The sequence below is a fragment of the Felis catus genome, chromosome B3, assembly GCF_018350175.1.
Source record: "Felis catus isolate Fca126 chromosome B3, F.catus_Fca126_mat1.0, whole genome shotgun sequence".
Taxonomy (NCBI): Eukaryota; Metazoa; Chordata; class Mammalia; order Carnivora; family Felidae; genus Felis; species Felis catus.
Window position 1 is genome coordinate 7,498,888 of NC_058373.1, and position 18,911 is coordinate 7,517,798.

General features: G+C 50.1%; 1 protein-coding gene across 10 annotated transcripts in view; it reads left to right on the plus strand.

Annotated features, from left to right (window-relative positions):
* Positions 1 to 18,911, plus strand: part of NTRK3 (neurotrophic receptor tyrosine kinase 3) — a 397,694-nt gene that overhangs the window by 137,183 nt on the left and 241,600 nt on the right. The window lies entirely within an intron of this gene.

Consider the following 18,911-nt stretch of genomic DNA (forward strand, 5'->3'; position numbering starts at 1 on the left):
GGGACTGTGGTCCCCTGAACTCATGCACATGTTTGAGTGTACGTGGCGGTGGGGTCGCAGGGGGTTTGGAACGGAACTAGTCCCCCTCTTCTGTTACAGTCTCAAAATATCCTGTGACTCCCCCAAAAGTTGAGAATGCTGATACTCAGCAAAAGATACCTATAGAAAAATAGAAAGATGGAAAAGAGGAGGGCAGACTATGGGCTTCTTAGAAGCTCCCTGCTTCTGTACTCTCTTTCCGTTCTTGATTAAGCCGAACAGGTCACAGCGAGGCAAGCCAGGTTTGCTTGAATCATACGAAATATTTTGACCCGGAGAAATACGTGTGCAGGCCAGTTATAAAGAGGGGATGGAAGTTTGACCCAAAGCCCCATGACTTCAGCATGATCAGACCACTGGGAGGCACCTTGATTGGAGATGCTTCATCTGCGCGTGCTCCCCTGTGCCAGACAGGGCTTCACAGAGGTGGAGGCTGAAAAGCACTGAGTGAGCCCCGAGCCTTCGATCTTGGTGTAACCCTCGGGCCCCTGGCTTTGGGGCCCCTGCATAGACTGTTGCTTGTGCAAAGTTTTCCGATCGTGGGAGGAACCTTCTTCCTAGCTGTTTCTCCTTCCACCTGAGAAGACATCAGGGCCTTGACCAAAGGGAAGAATGGGGCATTTCTGCTCCTCGCCGAGGAGGCACGCCACCAGCTGAGACCCTGTGACATGCTTGGCAGCACTGAGAGAGCAGATTTTTCCTATTAATTGTCATCCGGTTTCTGGAACAGTGTGTCCCCATGTCGGATGGATTAGGCAGCATCCAGGGCGGTGCCTTCCCCTCAGCTGTCCTCGGAGCCTCTCTCTCAGCCCCCGCTCCCCTCTCCCGGGCTGAGCTGCCTCCTTGGCCCTGGATGGCCCAGGAGAACACGTCCCCATAGGTGGGAGGGGCGTGTCCCCTACTTGAGAGCCAGGCAGCCTGAGGAAGGTAGGCTGTACTTGGAGGCCAGATGTGGGGGCGGGTCCCAGGCTGACCTTGTTGAGGATTAAGCCTGCATGTCTCTGCTCTCATGACTCCTGATTACTTGGGTTTGGGCCCCATTCTAGGATGAGTGAGTAGATGCCCCAGGCTGCATACACCCTGATCTTTTGTTGCTGGTAGGCATCCCAGTCCGGGAAAGAGCGTGAAGGTGTGGGTACCAGGAGCTCCCCACTCCACCTCTTGATATCCACCCCATGCTCAGCTTTGAATGTTCAAATCTCAGTTAGACTCTGCAGATGCCATTTAATTGCTCGTTGTTTTTAGCAGTTACTTAACCCCTTGCAGCATCTCTTGCCTTATTGGATTGCTGAGTGTTGAGATTTACGTGTAATTGGCATATAAAAGGGGCTCTGGGGCTGTAATTTCCCCCCTTCTTTTCTTTTTTTTTTTTAAAGAATTTTTTTTTCAACGTTTATTTATTTTTGGGACAGAGAGAGACAGAGCATGAACGGGGGAGGGGCAGAGAGAGAGGGAGACACAGAATCGGAAACAGCCTCCAGGCTCTGAGCCATCAGCCCAGAGCCTGACTTGGGGTTCGAATTCACAGATCGCGAGATCTGGCTGAAGTCAGACGCTTAACCGACTGCGCCACCCAGGCGCCCCTCCCCCCTTCTTTTCTTTATGTATAAGCCTTTGCTGGCTCCTTTTATTGTCCTTCTAAGAAGGGCCGTCCTCTTGACTCAGTCATGCCCTCCTTTGTCACACGCAGTATTTAGTAAGGATGCTTTTATTCTGTACTAATCCCAGTGCCTTGTCATTCCTTGGCACACACATCATCTGACTGTCCTGCTGGACCAGAAACCACAGATCACTCGGCCCGGGATGCCTGAAAGTTCGCACAATATCTGACAGATGCTTGTTGAACTTGAAATAGATGACCGTATAGTTAATCATAAAAGAAAGCACAGCATGTTTGTAACTCAGTAATGGGCTAATAAGGGCGACTTTGGCAATTGGAGGTGTCAGGGCAGTGGGAGATAGAGTGGGGATAATGGGGGAAACTCAGAAATAATACCCAGTGTCCACACCTGAGGGCCCGGAACACATTGTGTGGACGAGGCTTTCTTCCTTTTGAGAAATAAGAAAAAATACAGAAATGCGAAGGTTGGTATAACAAATACTCGTATTCTGACCACTCAGAATAAGTAACTTTTACTGTTTTGTTTTTATATTCGCATGTAATGTTTTATTCTTAGAATAAAGGGAGGAGACATTGCTGACCAACGAAATTTGCTTTAGCTCTCGCCTCTGGTCCCATGCTCAAGGCCGAAGGAGTGTCCCCATGGACAGCCACCAACCTGGGCTTCGTGTGTGTTCTTCAGTCCACTGTGTTTCTCCCTCTCCTTGTGTCTCTACCTCTCTTTCTCTGCTGTCTCTGAGCACCTGCCCTCCCACCTTTGACCCTCTCCCCCACCAGCTCACACCCTGCAGGCTGCCTCCACCCCATGGTGATGCCAGTGGCCAGGTTGGCAACCAGTTCATTTTACACTTCTGTGTGTATATACACATATGCAGATGTATTTTGTTTGTTCTTTTACGGGTCACGAATTGCACCCATAGACATCTAGAAAATGAAACTGTATATATTTCTTACATCGGTCTTATTAATAAACTTAATTTGGGCAAGAGAACTTGTGCCAAAATAGTTTTAACCGGCATGATGAAAGACTATAACACACCCACGAGTGATCACGTACAGTATGTGATACAAACCAATATATACCGTATACGAGAAAGTATGCACATGCATACATGTGTGGATTTATGTGTGCGTATATGTGTGTACATTTATAAAACACATTGTGTGTGTGTGTGTTTAAAGTTTGTTTATTTTGATAGTGTGCACGCATTTGGGGAGGAGAGAGAGAATCCCAAGCAGGCTCCTGTGCTGTCAACGCAGAGCACAACACTGAGCTGGAGCTCATGAGCCGTGAGATCATGACCTGAACCCGAATCCAGAGTCAGACAGTTAACTGACTGAGCCACCCAGGCACCCCAGACACCTCTTTACTTTGATCACCTGACATCTTGTTCATCAGCACTGGCTTGAGGAAGGGTCACATTCGGGTGGGAGCGCATCTCTTGGAATTGTGAAGGTTTTGAAATGATTCTGAGCTAGAGCAGTGGGGGTTTCCTTGGGCTGTTGCTGAAGCCCAGTGTGACTTTAGAGCAGTGGGGGGTGATTGTTTAAGTGTTTGGTGTAGTTTGCTTTGGGAACTGGCCTTCAGAACAGAAGGGGGTGCCCTCCCCCACCCCCAGCAGGGGCAGGGACCTGGAGGCTCCCTGCTGTGCCAGGGTTTAACTCTTGGATTGCTGGATCCTGGGATGGTTGGGAGAGGCAGGGCAAGGGTCATGTACTGGGAGGTAAACATATACAAACATTTCAGTATTTTAACAACTAATTGTATTGTGCCAGTGCATCCTGGGCCTGGAAATGACATGGTTGAGAGTTTACACCAACCTCCCTTTCCCAAAATATTTTTAAACTGGACATCAGAAGACCATGGCTGTGATCTATGGTGCTTAATGGTGTCTGCATTTATGGACGAAGGAGCTGTGCCTCAGAAAAGGAAGTGTTGTGCTCTGGATTCAGGGTGTGGTTAGGCCGAGTTGGGTTTAGGACTCCCGGCTCACAGCCCCAACCACTTTTCATGGCCAGGGAATGACCTAACTCCTTGGTCTTGGCCGCCCCATCGTGAACATCCACAGTGCACCTGCCATCTTCATTTCATATGGTTGTTAGAAAAATGATCAAATAAATGATGCACGTGTGTCTTGAAATAGGAAAATAGGTCCTGTAGTTTTCATATAAGGTATCCTAGTTATTTAACAGAGAAAGAAGCAAGTGTGTGGGTTTTTGTAGCCAGTATTTGGCCTCTTCCCTCATGACTACCTTCCAAGTCCTTACACACTTCTAGACCAGGGACGCTGTAGTGGTGTAGTTCATACTGTTTGACTTCCTCTTAACTCCCATCGAAGAGACAGAATACTGGTTTCTTAGAGCTGAAACAAACCTTAGACTTACTAGGTGAATGCCCCCATTGTGCAGGTCAGGAGACAGATCAGAGAAGTGCAGTAACCTGCTGAGTGCACAGCTATCTTAGGACAGCGCTGGCCCTACTTCCCACATATGTGGTGTGTGCAGAGAGCCTGGGAGGGTCCGGGAGATGAACTCGGAGATCAACCCAGTTCTTCCAACGCTTTGTCTTTGAATGCTGTCTCACTTGAGTGGGGCTTTCAGCAATGCCTCTTCTTAATCTACTTTTCTCGAGCTGGGGCACACCTGGCCTGGGGGAAAGTTGGGAGCTGATGGGAGAGTCCTGCTTCCCTGGCTAAGGGGACTTCCTGCGTTTCTTTCTGGACGTGTTGGAGACCTCACAACAGGGCAGCGGAAACCGGAAGGCTGGGGAGGAGGGTAGGCTAGCGCTGTTGCTGGGGCTTCCGGTAATACCTCAAGTGCCTCATCAGCCTACGCTTTCCGTTTATCCTAATGGTTGGATGAGTGCTGGTGCCTGTGGATGGGCACTCCAGGACCGTTCCATTGTGAATTAGCGTCCGTTAATAGGTACTTAAAGTAAAGTGGTTGCCTATTTGATGATGATTGGGGGTTATTAACATTCTTTCCATAAACAGATGGTAACTGTCTTCTGAGTGGATTGTAGAATCCTGCCAGAGTCTTGATTTGGAGGGGCTGGCTCCTGCCAAAACATATCGGGGGGGTTGGGGCTTGTGTTGAATGGTCTTATTATCCCTCTGGTTAACCTGTTGGTGAAGGGGGATGGTTGGACCTGGAAAGGCATCATTTCTGAGCTGTTTTCTAGCCTTGGAGCATTGCACCAAGAAGGACTTCTTCCGGCTAGGTGGAGGTGGGGCTGGGAGGGCTCTTGGTCTCCTCAGGTTCGATGCTCCAGCTGGCATCATTTCTTCCTCAGCTGGGCTAGAGGGTCCGTGTGTCCCCAGTTGTGAGCACACCGCCAGGGAATTGATGTCAGGAGAGTGGTGTGGAGATAGCAGAATTCTGGGACTATCGGAAGGCCATGTGGACCATAGGTGAGCATGCTGTTGGTGCCACTGAAAGGATAGCTTCTTCTGCCCTGAGAAATGCACCGTCTGACCTCTCTGTAACTGAATCAGAAGCCAAGAGCAGTGCAAGGCAAAAGCGAAACCGGGTAAAGGACTTGGGTTTCCTGACTTCCTCGAATACATTCATCCTTCCTTCTTGCTTATTTTTCTTTCTTGACTTCTTTTTCCATTTCCTCCTCTGAGTTGAGGTATCCCAGGGAGGAAGGAACCTTGGACCATTGCAGTGGTCCTGTACTAGGGATTCCTGGCTTGGGATTCCTGGTGGACAGTGTGGTTCTTTGAACATAATTTTGAGAGTAGTTTTTGGATTCATTTCCTATATTGTTATCCTAGTTCCTTGTACTCTGCTAACAAACGTTTCTCGCCCTTTCTCTCCTTTTGGGCTCCTCGACAGACCCTTCTACCCCCAAGAACACTCCCAACATCTGCTCAAGTTCTTGTTAAATAGGTTAGGTATGTGGCCAATCTGCAGGCAGGACGTAAAGTAATTGAATCCAGGAGCCTTCTGCTTCTCTTCCTCTGCTTGGACTTCATTGCGAGTTCCTGGCTGCAGATGAAGTCTCACCGCACTTGGTGACTGAATTCTAGGACGTGGTGCCCAGAGCTTCGAGAAGAAGGCTGGGAGGCAGCGTGTGTTTTTTTTAGCACGCCTCTGCTGCCCCGTGTTCATGAGGGTTTTGCGGGTGTGAGGCGAACGGTTCTAGAAGACCCTGCACCGTCGCCATGGGTCATCTTTGGACTGGGGACTGCTCCGTGCCTCTGTCAGGGCTCCAGGGAACCGGCTGCTCTCTGGTGCCGAGTCTTGTATTTGAAAAAGGAAATCCCTGGAGATAGAGTCTGCTACGAAATGTTTTTCCTCTGTCGTTACCTGCTAGCTGGCTGTTTTTGGCAGAGTCCTGCGTCCTGTTCAGTAGGGCCAAGCGTGGCCAGTATGTTTGGCTTCATAGCTAGAGCGATTGCCTCTCTGACTCCCTTGATTTTTGGCAGTAAGATACAGTTCTTTTTAATCCATGTTGTTCAAACTGGTTCCCGCAGGGTTAACATCCTTCGACACCTCGGTGTAGAAGTTCTCCGCCTTTTGTCCCCTAGGACGCATGTGACAGTTGACAGTCACATGCCTTACACATTCCTGTAGGTGTAAACAGGCTTTTGGACAAACACTGGCCCTCACAGAAGTTTCACACCTAAGAAAAATATATCAGGATATGAGTTAGCCAAAGGGATTTTTTAAAAACTGGGAATAAAGTCAAATCTATACTAATTTTTACTCTTGAAAAATTCACCAATTTTCAGTATTTTATTATTCATCTAGAGTTCCGGTGACATACTTTCTCACCGATCCAGACGTCCTCCTGTATCACGGGACCAGGACAGAAACCAGAATGGGTGGCGGTTGCCAACCTGGACTTTCTCACAGTCTACTTTGTCCAACATGGTTTTGCCCCCCCTCAAAATCAAGTTGCAACAGAAGCCTCCACCTTCTCGTGGAGCATTCTTTCCGTGTCTGTGTCTCCTGTGCGTCCTAGAGGCTTTCACTTGCCCAGAGGAAGAGTGACCGTGGACTGTAGCTAATGAGAAACTTCCAGCCAGCCCTGTGTTTATGCAGTCTGTTCTCCCGTGAACTGCAGAAGGCTTTGGGGTGTCCGGAGGTCCGCCCTCCAGACCACAGGCTGTAGAGCAAAGAGATCAAAACAACTGTTGATCGGGAAACACGCTTTTGGACAAGGGGAGAAAAACCACACGCAGTAAACAGTAACAAACCAGCCAACTGCTGCAGATCCCCGGCCACCGTTCCTTCTCCCTCCCCTGCCCTTCGCGCCGTGCGTCCATCATGGGGGTGAGCCGCATGGGGTGACAGAGCGGTGTGCTGCAGAGGGAATGGTATCCTCTGTCCAGCTGTGGCTCAGGGACCAGGTGAGTCCGCTGCCCGCTCCGGCCCCAAGCTTCGAGAGGAGAGGAAGAGGAACCTCTGGTCGGCCTGGTCTCTGCCTGGTTCTTTCACACAGAGGGTTAACAGCATACTCTTCTCCCTTCCTCGATACCCTAGTACATTTAGAGAGAGATTCCCCAAATCACCCTGGTACAAGCCCCTGTATTCTTTTCTCTTGTATTAAGTCTGCTTCCTTAAGCCAGAAGGGATTTGCTGGCATCCCCGTACCAGCCTCACTAGCTTCCCCCTTGACAGGATTGGCTCCCTAATTGGTGGGACCCAGTGAAAGATGTTCAAAAAGCATTAGAATTTCAAGGCGGTTACAGTAGAGCTTTCTGCCCCAAGCGCGGGGCTTTCCTGAGCATGGAGTCGGGGTGCAGGCCCGTGAAGCCAGCTCTGCTCCCCGAATGCAGGCCCTAGCGACTTTATCTTTCCTTGAATGGTGTTGAAGAAAACATATTTCTGTGGTTCCTTTTTCCAGAGTGGCTGGGATTTGGGGTAAAAGAGAACAATATTAGCTGATTTTTCTTTTCTTTTTTTTTTTTAAAGTTTGTTTATTTATTTTGAGAGAGAGATTGAGAGGGGAAGAGGAACAGAGAGAGAGGGAGAGAATCCCAAGCAGGCTCGGCACTGTCTGCACCGAGCCCAACACGGGGGTCGAACCCATGAACTGCGAAATCATGACCCGAGCCAAAATCCAGAGTCAGACGCTTAACCCACTGAGCCACCCAGGCACACCCTTTTCACTTCTAACATAGCAGGGAGAGAGAATGGGAGGCGATGAACATACGTTGAGTACTTCCTATGTACCAAATGCCTACTGTATCTTACAAATCATCTTCAGAGGTAGCTATTCCTCCCGTTCTGAGGATAAGAAATCTTCTCAGAATGGCTGGCTTACCCAACATCATGTGACCGGGAGGTAGGAAGACCAGGTGTTAAATGAGGTCACTTCAATCTGTGGTTCTCAATCTTAGCTGGACATTCCAATCACCGAGTGAAATTACATAAATCCCTCAGCCCAGGCTGCACCTCAGACCCATTAAATCAGAACCCAGAGGTGAACACCAGGCACAGGCACGCTTTTTGGATTTCACTTGTGCGGCCAAGGTGGAGAACCAGTGGTGTCCGGGTCCAAGACGCAGTCGTCTATTTCACTTGCTGCTGGCTCTGTGTGCTGTCTACGGACCGGCTGATCTGATCACTTGGGAGCTTGTTAGACGTGCAGATGCCTGGGATTCGCCCCACACCCACTGGGTCAGCACCGGGAGTGAAGCAGGGGACAAACAGTCTCTCCAGGCATTCTGATGCTCACTGAGTTTAGGAACCATTCTCTTACACTTGTCGAGAAATAACGGGTGATAATACCGCCAGCCTTTCTCAGACTCTCCTGTGCGAATGAACCTTGGTGGGGAGATGCTGGGGATCCTGTGAAAATGAAGATTCTTTTTTTTTTTTTTTAATGTTTATTTATTTTGAGAGAGAGAGAGAGAGAGAATGAGTGAGGCAGCAGGGGAGGGGCAGAGAAAGAAGGAGAGAGAGAATCCCAAGCATGTTGCACGCTGTTAGCACAGAACCCAATGTGGGGCTTGAACTCACGGACCATATGATTATGACCTGAGCCGAAATCAAGAGTCAGATGTTTAACCTACTGAGCCATCAAGGTGCCCTGAAAATGCAGATTGTGATTAATCGGGCCTAGAGAAGTGTTGAGAGTCCGCATTTTTGAGATGCTTCCAGAGACAGCTCTGTGGCCTATACTTCTAGGGACTTAGGCCCATACAAGGGACTAAAAGCCACTGGGGAAACCCTCAGGTCTATGACCTGGGACTTAGGTCCCATCTCAGGCCCTCTTAGGGCCTTTACCAATGCTAGCCAACCTCTGAGGCTTACTCTCTTGGCTGGAGTAACGCGACAGAAAGACTACAAAATCTAACCAACACAGGCACGCCTCATTTTATCGTGCTCCACACAGATGCTGCGTATTTTTTTGCAGATTGAAGGTTTGTGGTAACCTTCACGTCAAACAATCCTACCAATGCCATTTTTCCAATGGGGTTTGCCCACTTTATGTCTCTGTTGTCACGTTTTGGTAATTCTCACAGTATTTCAGGCATTTTTGTGATTATATTTGATTTGGTAACCTGTGATTGGTCATTATGACTCCCTGAGAACTCAGATGAAGCTTAGCATGTTTTATCCATAAAATACTTTTTAATTTCGGTATATACATTATTAGACATTGTACTATTGCCCACTATAGTGTAGCGTAAACGTAACTTTTCTATGCACTGGGGAACCAGAACATTAATTTGACTCACTTTATTGCTGTTTGCACATTGTTGCAGTGGTCTGGAACTGAACCCGCAGTATCTCTGAGGCGTACCTGCACTTTTTTTTCCCCTTAAGTTTGTTTCTTTTGAGAGAGAGAGAACACAAGCAGGGGAGGAACAGAGAGAGAGGGGGAGAGGGAATCCCAAGCAGGTTCCACACCATCAATGCAGAGCCCGACGCGGGGCTAGAACTCACGGACTGTGAGATCATGACCTGAGCTGAAGTCAAGAGCCCAGCGTTTAACTGACTGAGCCCCCCAGGCGCCCCTGAGGTGTGCCTGTGCTCCTAGGGCATTTCAGTGTTCCCCTGTTCGGGTAAATCAGCTTCTCATGTTTCCTAGGGCAGTTTCTGTACTGGCTTCCCTGGTTCAAACCAAACTGCCACCTCGTTCCGTGCAGAGGTGCTTGTGAGGCCTGCTGCCACATCCACTTATCTCCATGACAGGTGCGAGGTCAGTTGCCACCGATGTCCCCTTTGACGAGGGCCTGGGGCAGGGCCCCCAAGAGCCCAGTGGTCAGTTGGCAGGGTGGCGTTCCCAGCCCAGGGTTCCTCTCCTCTCCTAGAAGCTTGTGTGTCCTGTTTGCTCCTCCTCCCACGGCTGATCTTGAGTGCGGTGCTGGGCGCTACACGAGACGGGAGAAGCTTGGACTGGCAGGCCCCGGACTGGGTCAGGGTAGGGCCGTCGGGGGAGGAGGCCCCATGGGTTCAGTGGGTGCTCGCCCAGGCTGCCTGCTGGAGGCTGGACTTGCCTTCTCCTCCGTCCTGCTGCTCCAGGAGTCCATATTTGCACAGGATGCCTGGCCTGCCCTCCAGTTCACTGCGGAATTACAATTGCATATCGTTGGCCAAAGACTGGAACAGTTTTTTTTTTTTTTTTTTCCCACCAGTCCCAGAAATGCCAAGCTTGTCTACCTGACAGGCATCCTGAATTCAAAGGGGCCTCTGTGCTGTAGCAGCCACGCAGACCTGTTCCAGGCAGGGGAGAAGAATGCCAGTGTCTGTCCGTCTGCCAGCAGAGCCTGACACGAAGCCCCGAGGAGGGCGCCTGAATGGTTCTAGGAACCGCTTTTCAGAGTGACTCATTCCAAATAAGTGGAGTTTGGCAGATTGGCCTTGAACCAGTGGAGGGGGTGCCGAGGGGCACCCCATTGTTGGCTCGGCCTCTAGGAAGAGCAGGCAGGGGTTGAGCGCTTTTATTAGCCGTTACTGGTGGAAATGGCTCCAGCAGCACCAGCCCCTGCCCGGGCTTGCTTCGTGGGGGCGAAATGCCTGCCCGATCTGGCTCCGTGTGGGGCGTGCGGACTTCCGAAGAGACGCACGAGCAGAAATCAGGACCATTTAAGAAAATGGGGAAGTGGACGCGCACGTCTGCTGTTGCTGAGCGTGTGGCTTGGGGGCAGCCATTCTGGAAGGTGGCCTGGCGTTTTCATTAAAGGGCTAAAATCACGAGAGGCCCACGTCCGAGTAATTCCACTTCTGAGAATTTAACCGACGGTAATCCCCACAAACGGCCACCCGCATTTACGTGTGTGGACCTTCGTTCCACTGTGACTGCCACAGTCAACCAGACGGAGTGAGAATTGCTTAAGCGTCTAGCGACAAATGGCCAGTTGAGCACATTGGGGTCCACGCCTATGATGGAATTCAATGCAGACATTTAAGAAAGACAGTTTTCGAAAGTAGATTTTTAATATTTCTCAAGGGATATACATGCAAATAGTAAGAAAGCCCGGTAGCACAGAAGATAGCGTCGTGACACAGTCTCTGCCTGATTTTCTGCTCCTGGAGTCACCACTGTGAGGGGTTCTGGCCTACCCTTCCAGAGATAGTCGGTGCTGTGCCAGGATCGATGTTTCCCCCACTACTTTTATACAGACCTCAGCGTGTATTTTTTTTTTTAACGTTTATTTATTTTTTGAGAGAGAGAGAGACACAGCATGAACGGGCGAGGGTCAGAGAGAGAGAGAGGGAGACACAGAATCCTAAGCAGGCTCCAGGCTCTGAGCCGTCAGCACAGAGCCCGATGCGGGGCTCGAACCCACAAACCGTGAGATCATGACCTGAGCCAAAGTCGGACACTTAATCGACTGTTTTGCACCATGTTATTTTTGCCAACAGTCTGTCCTTGGGATCCTTCCATATCAGCTCAGAGAGATCTATTGTGTCCTTTTTTTTTTTTTTTTTCCTTTTTTCCAGCTTTATTAAGATATAGTTGATGTATAACATTGTGTAAGTTTAAGGTGCACGGTATGATCATTTGATGCGTGAATATATTTACTGTGTTCCTTTTTTTTTTACACGTACATATTTTAAAAAAATGATACTTTAAAGCAACAGTTGTTGACCTGAAAAAGTTAACAGTTCATTTCTAAGTGAGTAAAGACTGCAAGCAGGTTTCTCATTGTGTTTTTCCCCTAAAATAAAGGGGAAGTATTTTCACATAGATACCTAGGAAAAATACCCAGAGCATATAGTTAGATCAGAATGGAAACAGTAGTTAATTTTGGATGGTGGGATTATGGATGCTTTTTTATTTCATTTTCTGTGATTTTTGTTTTCTTTGTCTTCCAAGTATTCTGCACTGAACCTTAAAACGAAGCAGGAAGCTGCTTGGGGGGAAGGCTGCACTCCTTTACCGGAGGCAGAGTGCTGACTCACTCCCCACCGAGGCTCCATCTGCCCCTTCAAGGGGACATCGTGGGCTCTGGTGTCACTTAGGATTACTGACTGCACAGACCAGGGCTCCTTCCAGTGTGCATCAGAATCCTTGATGGTGGTGGGGACTGATGAAAATGCAGATTTCCTGGGCCACATCTCCTGAATCCAGTATTGTGGTGCGAGGTCCTAGGAATCTCTATTCTTAGAAAAACACCCTGAGTGATTATGGTGCTCATTAATGTTTGGAAACTTTATTGTAATCAGAAATTGGCAAACTTCTTCTTCTTCTTCATTTTTTTTTTTTTTTAATAAAAAGGCCAGATAGTAAATATTTTAGACTTTGCTGGCCATATGGTTTCTGTTGCAATCGCTCAAACTCTGCTGTTGTAGCAGAACAGCCATAGACAACATGCAAATGAATGGGCTTGGCTGTGTTCCAATAAAACTTTATTTACAAAATAAATAAGGCCCTCATTTCAGACCCCTGACGTAGGTTGACAGGGGACCCTAAAATTAATCAGAAGATGGGAGAGCTTTCCAAGAGCTCCTTCTATTTGAAGAAGCAGGTCATATTATAGTGACCATTAATAAAGTGCTTATTATATGCCAGACACTTTTCAGACACAAGTGAAACCTTAAAACAACTCTGCATGGTAGCTGTTATCCGTATTATCCCGCCAAGGCAGTTGAAGAGATGAAGTGATTATTAGCCCAAGATCACATCGTTAGTGATGGCAGGTTTGCTTGAATGCAAAGCCGAAGAGTATGAAGGTTGTAGTGTGACAGTCCAGTTTCTCTCCAGGCTTTGGGGAAGAATAATTTCAAAACCTGTTCCCAGGAGATCCGGTGTCCCCACGTGTCTCTAAGCTCCCAAGCCAAGGAGGAGTAGCCATGGCCCAGCACTTGATGGTGGTGCAAGTCCTAGGATCCTTCTGCGCCTCAGCCGAGGGGGTCCTGAGCACTCCTGGGGTCTCCAGGCCCTGTGGGCATCGGGAGACTTTCTTGTGGCCTTCCTGTGATGATTTCTCGAGGTTCCAGGTGGCCAACGTTTTCCCCACTTGGAGCCCATGGAGATAAGCTTGCACCCCACTCATCTAAGGTGGGTCTGAGCTAGAGTGGCAATGTTCGGCTGTCCGGGCTATTTCTTCCCTCCTCACTTTTCCCCACCCCAGCCTGCCTGAGCCTCCGCCACCTCGCTGACTCCAGGGGAAGCAAAAGCCCCTCAGCTGGGGACTCGGCTTGGCTCTGAGCCTGGTGGTTCAGCCTGATGGCTCTGCCAGGCAGCAATGTGGGTGGGTCAGAACCTGCTGAGAATACCAAGAGCTACCACGTTTTGAGAGCCTGGTTGGCCTTGAGACGTGGCTTCATGATGTGAAACCTTGCAGGCTTGGCTTCCTCATCGAATTAGCTTCAATCATTTACATAGAACAGGAACCGGAACGTAGAATCCAAGACCCGGAGCAGAGTAACTGCTCAACCAAACAGTAGCTAATTATACAGTCATTGTCATCATTCTGACAGCCTTCCTCTGAGGTTGACACGATCATCCCATTTGCTACAGATGAGAAGGCTGGGATTCTGGCAGGTCAGTAGTAGGGTCATTGGGTCTGTCTGACTCCAAAGCTGTGTGCTCTTGGTCCATTTAAAGTCAGAATGGAAAGGGCTCAGGGCTGCTGGGAGCCATGGTGATTCCCAGCCTGAGAAGCTGCAGGAAGCCCTTGACAGACCCTTCACAGGGTCTTTACTTGTCTCCATCATCTGAGCGCCTCCTGCCTGCTCACAGACCAGTGGCAAACGCCCCACGCTAACAGTCAATAAGTTATCCTGTGTCAGGTAGACACTGGGATGCAGGCCAATGTGGGCCCTTTGTGGTGCTGGTTCTGGCCCTTTAATCCCTGCCCCCCACTCCTTCCTGCTCTGTCTTCCTGCTTCTCTCCACAATGACTCCCAAAACCCACATAGCACATTCCGGCAGAAACCCCATTTCCAGATGTCACCTGGGGGCTTGGCTCAGGTTCAGAGATGTGGCTGAGACAGGTAAGAACCAGCAGCCTCGGCCAACGTACCCCAAACCGTGCTCAGGGGTGGCCTCCCTCCCCTGTCACTTGTATCTCAGCGAACTGTCCTGTGAGCCAGAGATTTAAGGGTCATTCATTCTCGACGTGTATCTCTCCTCTGCCAGTCCCCACCTGCTCTGGTGCAGCCCCCGTCTTGTGGCTGTTGTTTCCCAAATAGCTCTGGGAGCTGCCCCCTCTGTCTTTGCTGCCAGCCCTCCATTCCAGGCTCCCCGGTACGTGCCCCACACTGCAAAGCCGCAGAACCATGCTGGGCAGTGGAGATTTGCTTGTGTCTCGTTCCATGTCCAGAAATTCCAGGCTTCCCCCTGCTCTTACCAGAAGTGCCGATGCTTCTGGCGGTGTGTGGTGGGCCCAGCCTCATCTTGCTGCAGGATTTCCACTGTTTGCCCCTGAGGACTTTCCTCTGCCCCCGCACTGTTCCGTGCTCCCCGAGACTGCAGTCTGCCTGGACTGCCTTGTCCCAGGAGGCCTGCCTTGGCCACCCCGAGCGGGGGACGGTGCACCCGTGACTGGCTTTTATAGCCCCATGCACCTTCCTTCTGTAGCACCTTGCACCGTCATCGAAGGAGTGTTTGGTGAATGCTTGCCTCTCCTGGGAGACTTGTTGGGCTTGCGCACCCCGCATTATTAATGCCGTTTGACAGATGGGTGCACGAGCGTCCTCTGACCACCTTGGGCTCTGCACCCAAAGGGCCGGACTGGAGCTCCTCCCGGATCACCAGCACCCCCGTGGTTTCGTTACTACTGTGATGGGGATTGTGATCTGGGGGCATTTCTTTCGATGCCTGTTGATTACCAGTGAGACGGAGGTGGGGATATTCTCTTCCCAGGCATTGTGTCCCTCCTCCCACCCCCAGGGTGTCCCCCGCACGGGCAGACGCTAGGATGGAACTCCTTTCCCTGAGATGACCCGGTGTTTAAGTGGCCCTCCTTCTCCCTCAGTGTCTCTTCCTTTCCCCCACAGCCTGTGCTGCATTGGACCACCCGTCCAACTGACTCTTGTGTTCACACCACTGTCTGGCTTCTTCTTGTGTTCACACCAGTGCGGTTTCTTCCCCGGCGTGCTCCTGGTGCACATTATGGCAGAGAGTCAGATGGGCCTGGGGTCGAGTCTGGGGGCTGCTGCTGGGAGGCCGTGGCACTTACGGCAACTTATTAACTATCCTGAGCTTCTGCCTCCCCGGTTAATGAATGCTTTAGGTGTATATAAAGCTATTCACTTGGTCCCTGGCCATGTAGTAGTCCCTCAATTAAGTAGCGAGGGGAGAAATATTACGACTGTGGCTGCATTCAGATAACGCTGCGGGTAATCCACAGGTCCTCTTAGGGCTGTGGTTTGCAGCCTCGGTCCTACCTTAGCATCACCTGGGGATCTCTTAAAAAATTCCAGTGGCCGGCCCGACTGGCGAAGTCAGGTTCCCAGTGGCCTCCCCAGCCTCCTTCCTACTTAGCATGCACCCTTTGGGACGTAAGGAGATGGGAGGGAAAGCTCTCATTTATTGGGTCCCTACTGTGTGTCAGGCACTGTGCCTGGCACTGTGTCTACATGTTCTCCTCTTGTTTTCACTGCCAACTTGTGATACACGAATTACTGTCCCTGTTTCTTCTGTGACCTTCAGGAAGGATGAGTGTACTTGGTCAATGTCAGGCATCGGCTGACTTAAGGGCGAAGGATGGAGAGAGGAGTGTGGGGCTGGGGTACCGTCCTCTCACTCAGGTCGCTTTCTCCCCTCCTACCTGTGCGAGGTGCTTGCCCTCCCTCCGCAAGGTGGCCGGCTGAGCACCCCGGTTTCCATTCCCCCGCTCTGTGCCTCCGCGTGGGGGCCGGCTGCCACACCTGTCCACCTGCAGTGTTTAATGGCCCAGCCCGCTTGCTGCTCTTCGGGGCCCTCACCAGTCATCTGCCACCTGTTCTTCCATGTGCGGTCGGTCGTGCTGTTTGCTTAACGGAGAGATTTAAGCGCCTCACAAAGGCTCCCCGTGGATGAGGGGAGCAGCGTTCGCTGACTGGAAATGGGAGCATTGTTGTTGTTCTGTGTTTTATTGCCATTCATTTCCAGGCCCTCTGTGGGGCTGGGGAGAAGTGAGGGGTGGGCTGGGCACAGAGAGGGAGGGGCTCCTTCTTGCCTGACAGCACAGGTGGATCAGAGGGGGAATTCTGTAGGTCAGAGCATCTCAGACTTTATTGTGCACAGACGACACTCAGGAATCTGGTTAAAGATGCAGATCCTGACGTGATAGGTCCCAGATAGGCCCCTGAGAGTCTGCGTTTCTCGTGAGCTCCCGGGTGAGGCCGATCCTAGCCACACTTGGCTTAGCAAGGCTCTAGCTTCCAGTGAAGGACCCACGTCTGTGTTCTGACCTTTGTAATTTTCGCTTGGGGAGGTGTCCTGGAATGATTTAGGAATCTGGAGGTTAGCTCTGGCTGTACTCTGATTTATCATTGGACATCTTAGGAACTTCCCTTTTGTGCTCCATAGTAAGATTTGGGCCATGTGGCTTTCATGGTCCCTTCTGGTTGTACCATTCTGTAATTCTATCCATTGGGTTGGAGTGGGAGAACAGGGTAGATCAGAGGGAGCACAGAGTAGGGAGGATGGAGAGGAGCATCCACTGCACAAATTAGTTTTTCCTCTGAGGTCACCAGGCCTGGGTCATGAGAGGTCAGAGTTTGGGTGGGATGGGTAGTGAGCTTTCTTTTATGCTGTGTGTGTACAAGAGCCCAGGGTAGATTGAACACCTGGCAGGTGGGGGCCAGTAGCTCCTCCTTCCTGACTCCTACTTGGCTTCTCTGAATGGCAGGAGTGAATCTGGGGACATCTCCCATTCCGCGGGTCCAGTGGAGGGTCTTTTCTGTGTGGGAGGCACAAGTCTAGACCCTGGGGGTGGGGGTGCAGATGGCACATGTTCATGTCCTTAACGGGGACCAAGTGTAAGAGAGATGTATCTCACAGAACGTGGAGTCTCGTCACCTTTTCCAGATTGGAATCCCTGGTCTGCCAGGCCCTCTATCAGCTGTGGGGCTGGGCACCACCAGCTGGGATCTCTCTCTGTGCAGCACTGTCACATTTTCCTGCCGCCATGATGGTTAGCCTCTCAGGCCTGCAACGACTTGCCTGCCACCACGTCTGCAGGGTGGCACCTTCTCTTTCCACTGGTCTGTTCTTGGGCACCTCCCCAGTCCCTTGCCCTTCCCCACCGTGTTGGTCTTTTGGATCTCCAGGTTCTGACCCCTTCCAGTTTGGCCTCTCCCACCACCACCTGGGACTGCGTGATGATACCGCTCGCAATTCGGTGAGTTCGGGTCTCAGGTTATGTGATATTTTCACTTCACCATTTCCTGTAGTAGTTTTTGCACACAGTGGGCTGTATCTATCTATCCTGCCCAACTGGACGTGTCCATCTGTTGGTGGATGAACTTGGGCTCCCGTCTGTGTGATTGCTTTTGGCAGATGTGGGATGGGCCACGGTTGGGCCAGGGAGGCCAGAGAAGGCTTTCAGAGCTGCTAATTGTCTCTGCCTGGCTTTCCTCAGGGAGCGTGCGAAGCTTGCGGGCAGAATTCTGGTGTGTGTGGGGGGCCGATGGCGGGGGGCCTCTGCTCTTCTGGACCAACAAAAGCTCTGGACACTCGGACCTTTATTTATTTTTTGTATTTTATGTACTTATTTTTATAAAAGGAGTATAACTGCATCATAGAAAATCTAGAAATTACTGGGGGCACCTGGGTGGCTCAGTTGGTTGTACGTCCAACTTTGGCTCAGGTTATGACCTCATGGTTCGTGAGTTCGAGTCCCATGTCGGGCTCTGTGCTGACAGCTCGGAGCCTGGAACCTGCTTCGGATTCTGTGTCTCCCTCTCTCTCTGCCCCTTCCCCACTTGCGCTTTTTCTCTCTCTCTCTCAAAAATGAATAAACATTACAATTAAAAAAAAAAAAGAAAATCTAGAAATTACTGATGAAAAGTCAGCGGTAATCCCATTATTCAGTTACCAGTGTGAGCATAATGCCTGTGAACGCGTGTATGTGAACAGACACAAGGGCACGCACAGACTGAGATCTGTGTACCATCAATCTATACCTGAGTGTATCCACATATATATTTTACACATATATTTAAATAAAGATGGCCTAGAATGGTCCATGCTGTTTTTGGTTTTTGACCTTTTTTTTCCCCACTCAACAGTATTTCCTAAACCTCTCTCCATGCTATTTACTAGGCTTTTCCAGGACTCTGCAAAGCTTTTTTCTCTTTCTTGCTTTCCTCTTTCACGTTGCTTGTGTATTACACCATTTCATTTGGTTAATGTGGAATTTTGCCCATTTGCCCTGAGGCTACAATGCAACGGGGCAGAGAGTGTATTTATAAAATGTGAATGAGTGTAAGAAAGACCCAGGCCCTGCCTCCTCAGCTTCTCAGCTCCTCTCGGCTCCCTCTGTGCCTGTTTTCAGCCTGGCTTTGTTCAGGAAGCATCAGGTATGAGAGGCTTGGCAGAAGCCGACTTAACCTTCTCTGTCTGCAGTGCTCGCGGCCGCAGCATCAGTCTGCAATTATGGATCACCCACTGCGGGGCATTTCAAAGGCCTTGACGGTACAGCTCCTCCATGAGCAGAAACCAGTGTGGGAACTAGGATGGGCTCGCATGAAATATGTAATCCTAACAGAATCCTTAATCATATGCACATACAGTTCACCCTTGAACTTCGTGGGTTTGCATTGCACGAATCTCCTTAGACGCGTGTGTTTTTTGGTGCTGTTAACGTATTTTCTTTTCCTTATCATTGCCTCTTTTTTTAACATTTTTTTTTAA